Below are 13,631 nucleotides of genomic sequence, written 5' to 3' on the forward strand. Positions count from 1 at the left end.
AAATATGTGATAATAACCATAATGTTCGATTTTCTAATCAAAGCTGTGAGATTCTAAACAATAAGGGTTCTGTAATATTAACTGGACGTAGAACGTCTGAAAATTGCTATATTATTAGCGAATCCAGCTCATCTAATCAAATATGTTACATGGTCCATACAGACGAGACTGATTTATGGCACAAACATCTTGGACATGTACATTATCGAAATTTATATAGATTGAGCAAACGAGAACTTGTAAGAGGTTTACCCAAACTTCAGAAATTAGATAAAATATATGGTGAGTGCCAGATAGGCAAACAAACAAAGAACTCACACAAAAAGGAGAATTCAAATACCACATCAAGACCACTCGAACTACTCCACATGGATCTGATAGGACCTACCAGAACAGAAAGTCGTGGTGGGAAAAAGTATATCTTGGTAATAGTTGATGACTTTACCAGATTCACTTGGGTAGTCTTCTTAAGGGATAAATCTGAAACCCTTGAAGAAGTAAGAAAAGTTTTCAAAAGGATTCAAACTGAAAAATCTTCTCAAATCAGTAAAATTCGTAGTGATCATGGATCTGAATTTGAGAATAGCAATTTTGAGAAGTTCTGTACCGACCAAGGAATATTACATGAATTCTCTGCTCTCAAAACTCCACAACAAAATGGAATTGTAGAAAGAAAGAATAGGGTGCTTTAAGAAATGGCTAATGTCATGTTGAATAGCATGAAGCTCTCTAAAAATCTTTGGGCTGAAGCAGTCAACACAGCTTGCTATATTATTAACCGAGTCTACATTAGCAAAGATAAAAATAAAATGGCTTACGAATTGTGGTTCAATAAAAAGCCTACTGTTAAATACTTTCGAGTTTTTGGTAGCAAGTGCTATATTTTACGTGATCATAAAAATTTGGGAGAATTCGATACGAAGAGTGATGAAGGGATTTTTCTAGGATATTCCTTAAACAGTCGAGCTTATAGGGTCCTGAACAAAAGGACTGGTGTGATTCAAGAATCCATTAATGTTGTCATTGATGATCACTTAAACACACCAATTTCTAATTCAGATAATGATGAAGTACTAATCATTGATAAACCCAATACTTCATCGAATCAAACTGATTCTGAGTTAAGGACTGTTAAAGATCATCCAACCACACAAATTCTTGGAAACCCTCTCACCGGTGTTCGCACCCGTAGACAACTTGAGGATATATGTAATTATGTATGTTTTACATCCCAAATTGAACCATCTAACGTAAAAGAAGCTCTTGCTGATGAGAACTGGATTGTTGCGATGCAAGATGAACTCAACCAATTCGTAAGAAATGATGTTTGGTATCTTGTACCGAGACCTAAAGATAAACACATCATTGGAACAAAATGGATTTTCAAAAATAAGTCTGACGAGTGTGGAAATATAATTAGAAACAAGGCTAGACTAGTGGTATAAGGTTATACTCAAATTGAAGGGATTGATTTTGATGAAACCTTTGCACCAGTAGCACGTCTTGAATCTATCAGACTATTTATATCCATTGCATATTTTAAAAAGATAAAGATCTATCAGATGGATGTGAAAAGTGCTTTTCTAAATGGCGATTTACATGGAAGAAGTCTATGTTGAACAGCCAATGGGTTTTGAAGATTCCAAAAATACTGATCATGTATATCGGCTTCAAAAGGCACTTTATGGATTAAAACAAGCACCTAGGGCATGGTATGAGAAACTAACAAAATTTCTTTTAAGTCATAATTTTCAAATGAGATCTGTCGATAAAACTCTGTTTGTTAAAAAGCATAATGATCATATCTTAATGGTACAGATTTATTTTGATGATATCATTTATGGATTAACTTGTACTGACTTGACTACTGAGTTTGCAGATTTGATGAAATCACAGTTCGAAATGAGCATGGTTGGGGAATTGACTTATTTCCTTGGATTGCAAGTAAAGCAACAACCTGAAGGAATATTCATTTCTCAATCTAAGTATGCTTTAAATCTAATCAAGAGATTTGGATTTGAGAATGGCAAGAATTTCGATACTCCTATGAGTACTACCCTGAAACTCTCAAAAGACTCTAATGGTAAAAATGTTGACTCAAAACTTTATCGGAGTATGATTGGTAGTTTGTTATATTTAACTGCTAGTATACCTGATATTTCTCTAAGTGTTGGTATTTGCACAAGATATCAATCTAATCCAAAAGAATCTCACTTGATTGCTGTCAAGCGAATTATTAGATATGTCGCAAGTACTGTAAATCTCGGTCTCTGGTATCCTCATGAGACTAGTGTCCAATTAGCTGGGTACTCGAATGCTGACTGGGCTGGTAATTTAGATGATAGAAAATCAACCAGTGGTGGTTGTTTTTACATTGGAAATTGTTTAGTTTCCTGGTTTAGTAAGAAACAAAATTCTATATCACTTTCAACAGCTGAAGCTGAGTATATCGCAGCTGTCAATGCATGTACACAGCTTGTTTGGATGTAACGAATGCTAAGTGATTATGGAATTAAACAGGATTTTATGTTATTACATTGTGATAATTCCAGTGCAAAAATTATTTTAAAAAATCCTATTCAGCATTCTCGTACTAAGCACATTGACATTAGATTTCATTATATAAGGGAATTAGTAGAAGAAAAAGTTATATCTCTAGAATATATTCTTACTGAAGATCAACGAGCTGACATTTTCATAAAACCTCTCGATAAAAGCAGGTTCAAAAAGATAAAATTTGATCTTGGCATGTGCATTTTAAATTGATTATTTATGCCTACTTGTATTATAGTGTATATATTTGCTAGATTGAATTCTAATTTTTGTAGAATTTGCAAGAAATTTGAATTTTTGGGGTTTCTTCGACCAATCGTGAGTATACATGACCAGTCATCCTACGACCGGTCGTAGATACCCATGACCAGTCGTAGAACTCGGGTAATAAATCTGACTTGACTTCGTTTATGGTTCGTGTTATCTATGTTATTTCCAATGGTACTCATATTTGTTTACCATCCTTAATCTGTCATTTCATTCTTCAGTTTCGACTCCATCCTGGTCATAGTGACATTCCTTTTGCCTATTTAATGACTGTATTGGCTACTCATATGTTAGTCGATATACCGGTTGATGAAGCACCTATCCATCATCTGATTTTCAACAATACTAATATCAATAAGATGAAGCTGGATCTACTTCCTGAACAAGGTGGTGTTGGTGGTGGTGGACATGAAGAATCTGGTGATGACATTAATATGGATGACATTTTTGAGGAACTGGATTATGACTCAGCAAATGATCCAGATTTTGTACCATCTGATGTTGATGCACGTTTGAGTGCATTAGAGGGTAGAGTTGAGAATATAAATGTAAAGTTGGAAAACATGTCTGTTACTCATGATTTACAATTCAAGTACATGCGCAAATATCTTAGGCGCTTGAACAAAGGCATGCACCAACTTGATCCCTCTATTCCTGCTCCATCATTTGGTTCTGGTTCTGAGTAGTTTATATGAGACTTCTGGTCTGTAATAACTTTATAACTTAGTACTTGATTGACTTTGAGTTGGATACTATCTATGTTTTATGCTGGATATTTATTCTATGTGAAGTTATGCTGAGTATCTCTATCTCTATTTTGCTATACTCTCATCACTCCTCATGTTTACTCTCATATATTCCTTTATTTAGTTCTCCTTTGTCATATTGTGACAAAAAGGGGGAGAATGGTTTGTTCTTAATGATGTGATTGTGAGAGGAGTAGCATTGGTTATGTTACTCAGGGGGAGTATGTTTGAACTAGTTGAATGAAACTGGTTGAATGTTGAATGTTGATTGAATGAAACTGGGAGTATGTTTACTGGTTGCATGTTGAATATTGATTTGCAGGTAAGCCAGTTGATATGACCTGGTTCATAAAACCAGTTGTTTTAATTTATGTTTATCTTGGTTATATGTTTTGTCACTAATTTGACAAAGGGGGAGATTGTAAGTGCTATAGTTTATATCCCTGTTTGTTGTCAAATTTGTGGTGCCAAAATCACTATTATACTCTATTATTTATATCTTGCATAAGTGAAGCTCTCTCAAGGATCAACATTCATAATCAGCTAAAGCTCACAAGTACAAGGATCAATCTTGAATGCAAGAACTGCTCACAAGACAAGACTCAAGCTGCAAGACTTTAAGAAGAGTACAAGGCAGTTTGTAAAGAACTCAAAGACTCTTTCAAGATTGAGCTACATCAAGATTTCAACTACATCAAGACTTCAAGGCTCATACTTCAAGGTTACTTGTTCCTAATGTTTCAATGTCCATACTTCATGGTTGAGGTTTGACTGACCATAGGTTGACCTTAGAAGTAGGTCATTTTGGATACATAAGTCGAATGTTTATTTTACATGAGTTTGGTCTGTTCTTCGACTAGTCCTAGGCCTTCTTCGACTAGTCCTAGACTTGCTTCGACCAGTCTAAGAAATTCCTCGATCAGTCGTGAGTTTGTTACAAATTTCGGATGAAATCTGTTAGGCTTCGACTAGTCCAGGAATCTGTTCGACCAAATCGAAGGAACAGTTGTCGATCGCATCTCCGACTCGTAAATCTTTGACTCAAAATACGGCGATGTGTTATAGGTTCTTCGACGATCGAAGGAAACCTACGACTCGTAGGTGACCTACGACCCGTCAGTGACCTTCGACCGGTCGTAGAACGGTCCGAGCTTATCCCGCCGGATCTTTCAAATATCTGTTATTGCTTCAACTAGTCGAAGAGCTCCCTAGACTAGTCGAAGACACGATCTGCTCACCTATAAATAGTGCACGAATCTCAGAAGAAATTATCGAATTAATTAATCTATTCAAGCCAATCTTCGTCGAACTTCTGAGAGATAATTCTATGCTCCATCTAAGCTAAGTGTGCTTATTTAATATTCTCTTTCCTTAGCTTTATTTTAATTGATTTTGTTTCTGCTATTCCAATCTGATTTGATAAGAGGAATTATTATTCCCTTTCTTTGGAATCAAAATCAATTAAGGCAAGCCCTATTCGGTTTAATTTAAAATCTATTAGAATTAGAACCATTGTAATTGAGTACTGGACATTGAACTTGGACATTCAATCATCTACTCTAATTTGGTTCTACCGGGCTGCTACAACGAAGGAGATAATTAGGTATTTTACATTTAATTGTAAATTCCTTTTTGTTTTGGTTTCTTTCAAGATTTGCCAGAAAAATTTTGTTGTATTGGTTATCTGAGGAGAGCCAGGAAAACTCAGAAGTGGGGTTTTTCTAATTGTGTAAGCCCACATATAAAGACACAATTGTAAAGGTTTTGGGTGAACCTGGGAAAACTTATTTTTAGTGAATGCTAATATCCCCTGTGTGAGGATATTAGGAGTGGAGTAGCATTTTGTGTGGCTGTTGTTTAACAGTTGGTGAACACACAGGCGAACCACTATAATCCCTTGTGTTGTGGTTGAATGATTTATACTTCTGATTTTTAATTATTCTTTTGTGGGATGTATGTATGGTGGTGAATGTTGTAATCATTTAATTCAAGCATTGTGAGAATGTTGTAATAGTTTAGAATTTATTTTCTGCTATTTCTTTTTCAGCTTGATTTACAATTTCTTTTAAAAGTTGTTCCAGCAAGGTTGCCCTGCCATTTTTATGGTGTATGGCTGTCCCTAGAGCAATACATTTGTGATTCAATTTATTTTAATTCAGTTTGTATTTATTTCTGTGTTCCTCTTCGATTTGAGATTTGATACAAAGATCTTTCTAGAAATAAGGTTGTCCTACCATAAACTCTGGTTTTTGGTGTAAGGTTGTCCTTAGAATAACATTTGTATCAGCCTCTCAAGATCTGAATTTTGAGGCTGTTTTTCTTTCCTGCATTGTGATTTACTTTGGCTATCATATTCTATTTAATTCCGCTGTTATAAGTTTTATTTAACATTGTCCTATTCACCCCTCCCCCCCCTCTAGGACATATAGCTAGGCCTTTTCAGATTGCTTTAGATGGAGTGAGAAATGAGAGAGAGAGAGAGAGAGGAGTGATGGATGGGAGAGAGGGATGGTGATGGGTGTAAGGAAGGGATGGCTGGAGAGAGAGAGAGAGGGTTGACTTGGATGAAAGAGGTATGGGTTGCCATGCCTTGTTGGTAAGAGAGGGATGGGTGTTGTACTTGATTGATTGATGGGATTGATTTCATAGAATGTAAAGATTCTCTTCTCGGGATTTGTAATGCACGACGTTTTCTCGAAATAAACATGGGCCCACAACTCTTGGCCTGGTATCGCATAAGTGCACAAGATGCGGCGTTGGAACTGTAACGACGATGCAGTCGCTATAGTACAAGTCTCGATTCGAGTTGACTCTGATATACAGGATGCAACTTAGGGTCATGCGCAAATACCGATTATAGGTTGCGATTTGCTGGAATTTGACAGGGAGGATCGCGGGAGTCTAGGGAATGGTATAGACTAGGATACGGGCCTTACAGGTCGAGCTCAGGAATCCGATGTTAAACCTCCTCCCAATAGTTTTGGAAGCTGGCGCTAAAGGACTCCTTTAGCTTAATAGTATGCCCCTCGGAAGCCTTGCAAGCCTCAATGATGGCTGCCTCCCTCGCAAGCACTCTGGCTTTAACCTCATCCATCCTGGCCTCGGCCCTCCCTCGACTGTGCCTCCGCCTTGACAGTTTTAGCCCCCATCTCAGCCAGGCAGGTGCTAGCTTCGACGGCCCATGCTTCAAATTTAGCAACTCTGGCTGTCAACTTGGCCTTTTCACATTATTCCGTCACCAGCTAGGAAGCTCTAGCCTCATGCTCTTCTAAGGATAACCTTAAGGCCTCCTAAAGGGCCTCATTTTTTGCATGAAGCACCGCCTGGTCATCCGTGGCAGACATAAGCTCTTGTAACGTCTCGAAAAAATCCGTACAAAGGCCCAAGTACAACCTCGGGCAGAAATCCCTTAGGACCATATTCTGTAGAAATTAACCGAAGATTAATTAAGTATTAAACCAAATTAATTAGTGGATTTAGCTCGAACCACCACTTACACAAATGGCAAGACCTAAAACCACTAATATCACTGACTCAACACTATATAAAAATCTAGGAGAAATCCCGTGAGCCTGTCACTCTCGGGAGTACATTAAAACTCCGTATCGGACCTGGACCGCACGTCAAAAGTCCGATGACTGCGAAACTATAGGGTTACATCTGCCTTACTGGGCTTGACAACCATGGCGGGAATTGAGCCCAGATAGTGTCCAGAAACGTTCAATTTGAATGCTAAGCGAAGTGTGTGAGGAACGTGAATATCCTTAGAAAAGGGTATTGAAACTTAAGTGAATTGGGTCATTCGCTCATAGGAAAAATTGAGGATTTTGGATCGTCAGTTTCTGACCGAACTTCACCCATGGATCAAGAAAATTTTCCTGCACATATCTGTATACTTGTGACCCCGATCAAGTAATAACGACTGTTGGTCTGATACAGGTCCTTCATGGTCAATCCGCTTATCCGATCGCACCGAAAACACATCCTGGCATAGATCCATTGTCAGGGAACTTACCCTACGCCGTGAGTAATGGACCTCCAGATGAACCCCATTTGCTCGAAACAGGCACCCTTTGGTTATAATTTAAGAATATCATAGCCATGGGGCCATTTACACCAGTTTTAAGCCTATATAAAGCCCTTAAACCACCCCATTCCCATTCCATACGAATTTCTCTAACTCTAGGAGAGAGAAGAGAGAAAAGAAGAGAAAAGAGTGAGGAAAGAAGGGAGAGTTCAGGAGATCGTTGCTAGGATTCCTTCTCACAACTTCACGCACTGAATCGCCTTCCTGTTACGCTACACAATCCATCTCAACTACGATTTGGGTAAGAAATCCTAATCCTAATCTTGATGTAAGGATCCAAATAGAGTAATCGATGAAATTGTGAACCTATTTCATTGCTTAGGTGCCTGTTAGTCCATTTTTGGGAACGTAGGATACGAACCACGTTCGAATCGAGTATTCCGATGAAAGGTGCGGACTATAAACGTTTAGGTTATGGTTTTCTATGCTTTCAATGTCAGTAATGATTTATGACTTGCTTGATTACTGTCATATTGTCTTAGATATGCCGCTTTCGATACAATATACATGTGTGAACTATGTTGAACGAAATATGCATCTCATGTGTTTGTTGAAATGATTGAATGAGTATGAAAATCTGATTTGTGTTTAACATGCTTACAAAATTAGGGTTCATTGTTGTTATATGCGTGCTAGCCTCCCTGTGTATGAATTTACAAAAATATATGTCGTAACTAATCTAGTCTATATATTTAGTAACGTGTAGTCTAAGTGTTTGAGTAAATGTCTGAATGAGAAATTGTTGGTGAATTGTATTTAATAAGGGTATTAAGATAGGATTCCCAAATACCTTATCTATATGTATAGTTTCCATCATGTAATCTTAATTTTGACTGCATGATTTATGGATCAAATGCAAGTATTTGGTAACATGCTCAATATGTTAGGCGAAATGCTTAAATGAGAAATTCACTTGAATTGTTTGTCAAATGCTGATATGATTATCACATGTATTTACATGCTACATCTGAGTAAGATTGGGATTACAATGTGGTCCAGGCAATCGGCAATAGTTCCCATTCGAGTGGCCAAATTAGTCTCACCACATTTGATACGTCCGATGAATCCGGGTCGTACGATGATTGTCAACAGTGGTTAGGCCACATGGAGTGCTTATGCACTCCATGTTGATTAAGTTAGCGTGTGCTCGTACCAATCAAAATGTCTAATAAATCGATTGGCTTATTATGTGTTTACCATGTATGGACATCACTATTGAATCTAAGGTACCACTTACCAATGTAAAGACCCGTTTCAACCATGGTACCACGATCTGCTAAGACTCATGAGCTAGGCATGGTGGTATGGGACACCATGGTCGAGCTGTCGGCTTAGGCTGGGGTGATGAGTCTCCCCGTAGTAATCAGTGAGCAACCCAAAACTTGTGAATTGAATATAGTGGTGTGGGACATCGTATTCGCGCTGTCGGCCTACGTTGAGGTGACGAGCCTCCCGTAGTGACCACGAGTATAAACTCTTGAATTTGCCTATCCACTACTTTTCATTAGGGGTGATGCCCTACAACTACCTATCGTATGTGAATAACTAGGATTGACGACCCTAGATGGATCATTCAGTTGGGTAAATGATATAAAGGGAGGTACCTTAGCTTTCTAAACCTACTGTATGAATAAGCTTAATTAAGTACTCAGCTAACACGACCATGCACCGTATTGCATGTGCTTTGGCGAGGAAGTTGCACTTTAGGGAGTTCGTCATGCACGAACTTGGTTGTTGGAGTCACTTTTGAGGGAGGTTTGTGCAAGGGCATGCATCATTCTGCACACCATCCCTGCATTAATAAGAGTAGCTAAGAAGTGATTGTTATATTGCTTTATCATTACTACTTGATTGACTTGATAACATGTTAACCTTTGCCTTATAGTAACACTGAGTTGATCACTCACTCCCACCCTGGGATGGTGTTTTAAAACACTAACCAGACTCTGTTGTAGACGCAGGTGATGACGGAGCCTATGCAGCTGAGTTCGATTTTGTAGATGAGGAGGAATTCTCCTATGTTCAGCTATCAGGCTGGTCTACATAAACCTTGTTTGATTCGATGGGATTACAGGATTACATGGTTTAGTTGGACACCTACATTTTGACATTTAGTATATTTTGAAAAAAATCTTGTATATATTAAACCCTATTACATCATCATACTCTGGAGGCTGTGAACCGCTTACTCATTTTAATACTTATACTTCAGTCTTTTACTTACTTAACTATATTTTCTCTGGAGTATGATATGCTATTTAAGTATAATCCCACTCAAGTTTAATGCATTGATATGGACAACATCTAAACATCATTATCCATATTGCATAAGTGATGTGCTGGATCTCGGGAGTAGAGCTTTTCTCGACCCTCAAAATTCGGAGCGTTATAAGCTGGTATTAGAGCATGATTTAGATTAAAATGGACCTAGGTTATAGGCAATACAATGCACTCTAACATGCTCTAACTTAGGAAGGGGGCAATGAAATATATAAATGATCGTAGGATCCTAAAGTTTCATTGACGGGCAAAATTGGCTATTGAAGCATAGCCTTTACGCGTCCGAGATCATACGAATTGATCTCAGTCCCTTTTAGGCCATCAATTGACAGGTTTGAACAATAATTCGGTGAATCCCACACTTGAAACAATCCAAAAACTGTGAATACGCGCTTGTTGGGCCGAGAAAATGCATCACAGGGGCTTAAATCACAATTTTCGGTGGCGCCCAAGGGGTCCCCCGCATGTGTATAGCACCCCGGGCGGGGGTGGCCACCGCCCCAGGGCGAAGCCACCACTAGACACCCTAGGGGGCACGGCGACATTTCTCAGGCGGCAGCGCACCTCCCAACAGCACTGCGGGCTACAGCGGCGCACCGCTATCCGACCGACCGTGTGGGGCCCACCCACATGTGGGACCACCCTTTTAGCCTCTCTTTTGCCCCTCTTTCTCATTCCACCCTATTTCAAACCCTCTAAACCCTCCAAAACCCCATCATCTCTTTTAAATCCCCTGTCCAATTCACTCAAAACCTTCAAATCTTCTATCTTCTTCATCCTTACATCACTATTCCCTAAAACTACCTCTTACAACCCTACATCTTCCTTATTCACCCACATTTGAGCACAAAACCCACATTTTTGTGTCTCATAACCCGCAAACTTCCCAATTCCCTTCACTCTCCAAGCTTTTCCACTTTCATGGCTCTCTTCGAGCTTGTCACCGCCATTTTTTCTATCTCAACGCTCCTTTCCCTTGTGAGAAAGAGAAGAGCGGCCCCGGATGAGGCCTGGCCAAGCCGTCCAAGCCGCTCGAGGAAGAAGGTGAGCGCTGAGGCTAGTACAAGTGCCGAGCGAGAGCGAAGATCGAAATGGGATCTGGATCCTCAAATTCTGCTCAAAATATCTCTACCGGCGGGCACCAGACTTAGTAAGTTTTGTAACCGCAAAGTCGTATTTAAAGCACATGTTGATGAAAAACTATTTGGGTTGTATCCGGTTATTGACCTTCTGTTGGAGACCGAATGGGGTCCCATGTTTAAAGGGAAGGTCCATGCTAGTGAAGGCAACATACGAGCCTTCTATGCCCACATACGGAACTCACTACTGGAGCCTCTACAGTTTACTATCCCTTTGGGGAGGCAAGAAGCCATAATCAATGTGGATGTGATGTCCCGTATTATGGGAATTGAGTGTGGTGTGGTACATGCTAGTGCATCTCATCTCACTAGTGGACGAGAAAGAGATCGCCGCACGCGTTTTCTGTATGGCCGATTGGCTCATTGGAGGCAAGACAATAGCCTCCCATCTACTAAAATGACGGGTGACTTTCACCTACTCCACCACATATGCACGTACAACGTGTATCCTAGGTGGAGCAACCATACAGAATGCACTCATTTAATGGTGGACTTCCTGTACAGAGCTGGACAGGGAGACAAGCTATGCCTGTCCACCTTTGCCCTGTCTCAGATAATCAGGACCGCATGCTCTACTCAGGGAGACACCTCACTCCCATTCGACCGACTTATCTATAAGATTGCTCGCCATTTTGGTTTCAGACTAAACATGAAGAATCTTGCGCCCATCCACTTTATTAGTGAGACTACACTTAATAATATGGGGATTGACCCTAGGCAACGCCAAGGCTGTCTCGATGAGTATAGGGATGAAATAAAAGAAGAAAGTGAAGAAGACGATGGAAGTGAAGATAAGGAAGAAGGTAGTGAGGAAGAAGGCAGTGAAGAGGAAGGAAGTGAGGAGGAAGAACAGGAAGAGGTTGAGGAGGCCCAAGATTCAGATGAGGAACCTCCTACTACACATGAGGACCGCCATGATTGGGCCGCCTTAGAAGCTCGCATGGCCAGGATTGAAGAAAACCAGGCCGCCCTAAGACAAGAGTTCTAGGAGAATCAGGCTTATCTGAAATAGAAATTCAAGAAAATGTCTCGCACCTTGAAGGCCCTCTTGTGCTGCATGTAGGATAAGGGTGCTCCTCCACCTTCGCCAAAGTCGGAGGACTAGACACGTGTTGTGGTTGTCTTCTGGTTTTCTTTGTTTCTTACTTTCTTTGTAATAGCCCTGGTCGGCTTAGTCAGATATTAGAGTAGTTAGTGTTAAAGCTTTTGCTAAATTAGCTCACATGCATCTTCTGTCATAATTCATGTAATACTACATCTCATGTATTGTGACAAGTTTTAGCTAAATGAAATGTATGAAGCTTCTTTGATTTGGAATGTGTAGAATATTTAAAAAAGTGGGTAATATTATCCTAATCTCACACATGTTGCACCTTATGTTGTATATAGGGAATGCCTCCTAAAAATACTTGAAACATAGTATAGCATGTCTCACACTTGGCGGATCGATTGATGGGGCACCTCGCCTAAGCGATAGTTATACAGACTCTAGTTTGGGCCCAGATATTGAGACTATGCCAGATTCACAGTTGGCCACTGACCTTACAAATGGGCCAACACCGAATGCACCACCGGTTCTGAGACAGAACTGTGCGCCTACATCGATGCCACACATGCCTTAAGCGGCTCCTCCCCCTGATAGGTTGGAGCAGATGATGCTCCTGATGCAGCAACAACAACAGTTTTTGGCCACTATTGCGGGGGCCATTGCCCAGAACATGAATATGGTCCCGCCTATGCCATCCGTGCAGCCCATTGGGACTATGACTGCCAGTGGCCTATTGAACGCTTCCAGTGCTTCTACCCTCCTACATTTACAGGTACTCACTAACCCGAGGAGGCAGAGTATTGGTTAGATCATATATCCAAAATGTTGAAGCCACTACACTATATTGAGGCAAAGCAGGTGGAGCTTATTACATATATGTTTGAGAAGGAAGCTAGTCTTTGGTGGGACAACATCTTACAGATTGTCCCTGAGGGATATGTGTGGACGTAGGATGCGTTTGAGACCCGTTTCCATGGAAAGTACTTCCCCCTCACTTACCGTAATGAAAAGGAGGATGAATTTTTTTACCTCTGACAAGGGGGGATGACAGTGACTGAATACAAGAACCGCTTCACGGAGCTGGCTAGATATACTCCATTGATCCTAGCAGACAAGCCGATGAGGATGCAACGATTTTCAGAGGGTCTACGACTGGCATCTACATTAAGATGTGTTGTGCTAGTATTCTCAATTATGCTGAGCTACTGAACATGTCCCTGCGAGCCGAGCAGGATGGAGACAGATTGTCCCAGACACGTATGCCCATGGGACCAAGGCCTCAACTTGAATTGCCGAACCGACCATTCCTCGGTAAGAGGCCGCGTGAAAATTTGCCTCCTAGGCTAATGGCCCCACCGACCCAGTAGAGGCGATTAGATCTTTGGTGCATCTACTGTAAGAAGACGGGCCATAATGAGCCCTTTTACTTTACTAAGATGAGGGACAATGGTTTTACGCCACCTCAGAAGATCAACCACCAACCACCACAAGTTATATTAGCTCCACTTCTA

The sequence above is a fragment of the Magnolia sinica genome, chromosome 11 (assembly GCF_029962835.1).
Source record: "Magnolia sinica isolate HGM2019 chromosome 11, MsV1, whole genome shotgun sequence".
NCBI classification, from domain to species: Eukaryota; Viridiplantae; Streptophyta; class Magnoliopsida; order Magnoliales; family Magnoliaceae; genus Magnolia; species Magnolia sinica.